Source organism: Pteronotus mesoamericanus, unplaced genomic scaffold, assembly GCF_021234165.1.
Source record: "Pteronotus mesoamericanus isolate MK-2021 breed Mesoamerican mustached bat unplaced genomic scaffold, CSHL_Meso_final contig_173, whole genome shotgun sequence".
Taxonomy (NCBI): Eukaryota; Metazoa; Chordata; class Mammalia; order Chiroptera; family Mormoopidae; genus Pteronotus; species Pteronotus mesoamericanus.
The window spans coordinates 3,400,481-3,406,412 of NW_026555072.1; positions in this window are offsets into that span (position 1 = coordinate 3,400,481).

Below are 5,932 nucleotides of genomic sequence, written 5' to 3' on the forward strand. Positions count from 1 at the left end.
CCTGTTCTTCCCTGGACAAAGACTGAAGATCTACAAAGGCAGAATTAGGAGTCAAGATCAATGCATACAGTCATGAGACCATCATCACCAACATAACAATAATCACCTTGCACCCTGGGTAGAATGATCTGGAAACATGGTCTGGTAATGCCAGCCTATTTCCTTGAGGTGCTGCTAAGCACATGTGGGTTTTGTACATGAATTTTTATTTATTTATTTATTTTGCTTCTTGGATAGATGTATAACTTGTGCTTAAAAACATCTACTCAGAAGCTGTTAATAATCTGGTACCTCCTTTCTCTCAATAATTCTATTCCTGGAAACTTATCATAAAAAAGCAAAGACAAGTGTTTCTACCATTCAAAAATTTGGAATCAACTAAATAAACCTCTAGCAAAGGGGACTCCACTCAAAAGTAAGAAAAACAAATAGGAATACCACATGGGTTTAAAAAATGCTGTGGCATCTTGTTTTCACTTCTTAACATGTTTAAAAGCAGAATACAAAAAAGCAACTGCAGTGTGATCCCATTTGTTAGACAGTATGTATGTTCTAAGGGAGATCAGTCAGGAAGAGCATTTGCTAAAATGTTGACAGTTACCTTTCAGTGACCTCACCTTTCCTTTTTGTTTACTTGTATTTTCTCATTTTTGACAATGAGTATTAATTACTAGTCAAATAAAAATTTAAAATTATTACAAATCACTGATTATTACACTGAGCCCTATAGGTGATAGACCCTGAGAAAAGTCTGGAGGACAGGGACATCTTGTTGTGGTTTGGAGGAAAGAGAAAAACCGGGGCTGAGAAGGCTAGGAAGTGAGGAGCTCAGCACCAGTCAGTTCCAATGGAGCTGGAAACCACTGACCTTGCCCTTCACTGGCCCACCACTGTTCTGTTCCCGTCCCATCCTTTCCCCCTTTCCCGTGATTTCCATTTGGTTGCCATGTTCTTCCTTGTTGGGCAGTTTTGAAAAGAAAGTTTTGGAAAGGAACTTTTGTGCAGAGTAACCATTATTACTGTAGCAATCCCTGTGGCAGCATTGAGACAAAAGGGTTTAGCACCTGTAGTTTAACAAGCCATGTTGTCAGGCTCAGATACAGTAGCATCAACAGAAGGCAGCAGAACTGGGTGATAGCATACCTAGCAAGGAGTCTGAAATTGAAAGCAAAAAGGAATTGAAAACAAATTTTAAAAAACCTATTCTGCACTTTAGGCAGGGTAGAAGAGAATCAACATTTCTGCTAGAGGTAGGTGGGATGTTCATACCACCAGACTGACTCAAATCCAGAAATAGCGAAAGGCAAAAGAGGGGAGCATAATGCTGTGTGCACAGGTGTGTCAGGAGAGGAGAAAGCCCTGTAAAGCTGGTAGTGATCCTTCCTAGCTTAATTCTGACCTCACAGGCACTACAGCAAGGTACCTCCTTTATGGCAGCACCCCTCCATTCATCTCCAACTTTTATCTCTCCAATAGCGGTCCAATGGCCCAGTCCTTCAGTATGGCTGGAAGTTGATCCAGAATGCCAATCATGCTCTCTCAGCTGGAGGGAGGGGCAGAGGCCACCTGCTGTCCTGTGAGACTCCTCTCTCTTCCCTGAGCATTTGGGTCTGGGCTCTCTGCTGGTGCTTCTCTTCTAATTCCCCTCACAGGACCTCTCTGGTTCCTGAGGAGGCAGGACCAAAGGGTTCAAAGACAAATACATCTTAGCTGGGACCATCACTTCAGCAGCATATTATCTATCTGTCTCTGACCTGGGGAACTCAACTCCTAAGGCCTCAGACTAAAGAAGCTCAGGTCAGATAAATTGGAGTCTGAAGTTGGTGAGCAGTGGTCTCACTTATGTACCCTGACCCTGGAAAGACAACCACACAAGAGATGCAATTAGTAACCTCTGTGATGGAGTAAAGTTGAGGAAAACCCAAGTGTTTTACTGGAAACCAGGAGGCACAGTACCTCATTCTAGTTTTAGGTATTAACATTTGGTAAGCGCTCAATTATCACCAGACCAGGAGCTAAACACTGCCTTACTTCAGAACAGTCTGGGCTCTGGAACCAAACTGACTGCGTGCTCTGCCACTTTTATTTAACTAAAAAGGCGAGTGCCTACTATGTGCCTGTTCTACTTTCTTCATGTTGGAGATACATCAGAGAACAAAGTATCAGAGTTTCCTGATCTTGTGGAACTATATTCTAGAAGAGGAGACAAGAGAGTAACAAATTTGATAAACAGATTTAGGTATATTAGAAAGGCAAAGTGCTAGACAGTAAAAAAGAGATAAAAAAGAGTCCTCCGGTTTACTAGCTGTGTGACTATGGACAGGTTCCCAAGCTTTTCTGTTTTTTCCTTTTTCTCTATAAAATGAAGATAATTGTAGTATCTACTCACAGGATTATTATGAGAATTAATGTGAAACTCAGTGGTGCCTAGCATTTACTAGGTACTCAGTAAGAGTCGCTCGATGAATCCTTCAATCACTCGCTGAACTCCGCAGACCGCCCGGCCACTGTCACCCCATCCCTTCCCTGTTACCCCCAGGAACGCAAACCTATCACCCCATAACCCTCAAACTGTCCCCATCGAACGCTTCTCCAACTCTGCCTTCCCTTACTTTGTTCCCAGGAACCGACATCTTACGGCAGAGAACAACAAGCAGCGGGACTCCCACCGCCCTCGGGAGCAACAGAGCACTTCCGCTCCGTTACCCTGTCAAGCCGGAGCCTGAGGTCGGAGCGCGGCGCACGCGCAGGAGCAGTGCTTCCCTCTTCCCCCTCCACCAATGACCAACATAGCGCCAATGAGTCTGACAAAGAGTCTGACGTGATTCTGCCTGAGGAGAGATGGAGCGACAAGAGCGTGCGACCATTTTCCGCGACTCTCACGAAAGGTTGGGGAGGGCCCCCCCCCCCGGGCTGCATGAGGCAAGCGGGCTATTTCCGCTGCTCCTTCCCATTGCTCTGAGGTCAAAGCTCTCTCTCCCTTTTCCTTCTCCTAACCGGCTGGCCCTCCTCATCACTGTGCACTCTGGGGAGTGTGTGTCCCTCTATCCTCCCCAAGCCACGCTTTCCACTTCGTTAAGCTACTCGGAATAAGAATAGCGGCACCTGTTGTCCACAGTGTGCATAGGTGTGTGGCTGGTCTGTCAGAGTTGGACTGTCCTCTCAGGCTCAGGGGTCATAGGGCAGGGATCAGGGTCAGACCGGAAAGTGTCCTGGACGCCAGTGCCAGCAACATGCACAAATGAAGGAGAAACTCTGTGCCTGATCTCCTGAAATAAATCGAGCAGCCCCAATTCCCGGGATCCTGGGGAATCTGGCTTTTGCTCTTTCAAAAACTCAGCATAAAGTACCAGAGAGCTATTCTCTCTAATGCCAGTCTGTGGCACCATGGCCTGCTAAAAAGGCCTGTAGTGCCCTTGAGGAAAAAGTTTTTTGTTTCCTGTCAGGGTCTGCTGGAAAGAGACCAGCTGTATGCTTTGTGCTTGTACCTACCTGTTCACCAAGAACTCCTTGGGTGGGGCACGACAGGGTCCCAGCTCAGAGACACCCCAATTCTTTCTGTGCTAGAGCCAACATGTGCCAGGCACTGTTGAAAGAAGCATTTGTCAAAAACCAATCATGGGATTCATCATACATTTATTTAACCTTATGTTTGAACACACTGCTTTCTTTCTCTTTCCCTTTTCCCTCTACCAGTTAGCTAACATTCCCCAGGTGGTTTGGATGACTCAGACCAAATCTGAAACCCAGAGTTCTCCTGGGAAGTGACTACCCAAGCCTTCTGTAGAAGTCCCAGGAGAAGAATCAGTTTTCTGTCAGAAATGTGAGTGGGAAATTACCCCCCACTGTGAAATCGTGCATTTTTAAATGATGGCCAGGTTCAGAGATACTAATCTATTTCTAGAGGAGAGGTGACCAGATAACCTTCTTTTCTGTCATGACTATCAGGAAGCAGGAAAAGGTTAATAGATTAGTATGACAATGTTTTGAGGATAGTTGAGAAATCCCAGCTGCAGAAAGACCTGGTCTTCAGCCCTTGTCAGACTCTTTCCATATCCTGATTCTATAGGAACAAGTGCTTGCGCAGAAAGAGAAGGGGCTGATTGTTCAGATGGGCCCATGCAATACCCACATTTCCTATGCAATACCCACATTTCCTATCACGACTTTGACATCTAGGAACCAAGAATCATGTCAAGTATTTTTCTAGCCCATACTCTGCCTGGGTTTTTGGAAACTGAGAGGGCTCACTCAGCTCCACCACTTACTGACCCCTTGGGCCTCAGTCCCTCTTCCATGTCATAGCTGAGGACTACCTGTCCAAACAGCTGTCGTGATTGTTCAAAGGAACATTTCTAGATTCCAAAGCCCAGGACTGGGCTCACTGTAAATACCTGGTAAAGAGTGGCACTTTTCATTGTCCTCTCCCAGATTAGGAACAAACTGATGCCATTGCTGTCCCTTTCCTTTCTGTGGGCTTCCTCTCTGTCAACTCCTTGCACATTCGTGCCTATGGCTACCACCAACCTTGCCTAGGATCACCATTCATATCCAACCAAAAATATTTTTTAAATGGCAGTTAGGCTTCTGATTAAGTTTAAATTCCTTGTAAAGGGTAATCCCAGAAAGCCCAGGTTGCTCAAGCCCTGTACATTCTAAAGAAAATTCTGTCTCTAGGGGACTAGTCCTTTCCAGCTACTGGTAGACCACGACTATGCCCCTGGCATATTTTGCCTAATGGAGTGTTTTGTATCCAGGCATCATTGTTCCAGTTTGACAAACTAGTTTATGCTAACAGTGTGACTTGTGGCAAACATCTGTTTGCCCTGGGCCATACTCTATTAGTTTGACATCTGGGGGCTGTAAACAGAGTAACTGGAGCAAGTAACTGGAGCCAGTCACATGGATGCTGCATGACTGCCTGATGACCTCCAATAAAAACCCTGGACACCAAGGCTTGGGAGAGCTTCTCCTGGCTGGCAACACTTTGCTTGTGTTGTTACACATTGTTTCTGGGAGAATTAAACATTGTCTGTGTGACTCCTTTGAGAGAGGATCATTGGTATCTCACAACTGGTTTCCACTGGACCTCACTCATGAACTTTTGTATTTGTTGATATTACTCTGCACACTTTCACTATAATAAATCATAACCACATATAGAATAGCTCAGAAGGACTCCCTGGACTTTGAAAATTATAGCAGGTTTCCTGAGTCCTGAGTCCTTAGGGACTTGTCACACCTGAGGGTAGACTTGGGGATACCTAACACACTGTTGCTACAGATTCTCATATTGGTACACAGTCTACAGTTTGTTTCAACTATCCCAGTGAGTGGGTTTTCTGAGTCCACTTTGACTCTACCCTCAGCAATGTACTTGCTTGGTGTTTGTAAGGAAGTTGCAGGCCTGAGCAGCAGAACTCAGAGAGAACAACTTTGCTTCTCCCACCTTTGAGGACCAGAGGTCCTGAGTGCTTGCTGTGGGCAGGAGCCGAGAGAGCTTACTTTCCTGCTGTGGTGTTGTGTTCTTTTGAGGGTCTTGAGTATTGCCTCTTCCTGGAGACATTGCCTGCAATGACTGTGGTGACAAGCCTATCAACTGATACCTTGATGAAGTTCTGCTCTTTGAACTGTGTGAGCGCCTGTAGGGAAGAAGAGGCCAGTTGCAAGCATCCTCCTGGCTGGACTGCATTGCTCTCTCTGCTGCTGCCCCTGAAGACTTTCACAGGCTGGAAAGTAATCAGAGTTAAGTGGAACTGAAATAGGTGGTATGGGAATCTGCCTCAGAGAACTGGTGGATGGTTCTAAAATGTTAGCTTGAGCCCTGGCTGGTGTGGTTCAGTGGATTGAGTGCCAGCCTGCAAGCAAAAGTCTCGCTGGTTTGATTCCCAATCAGGGCACATGCCTGGGTTGCGGATCAGGTCCCCAGCTG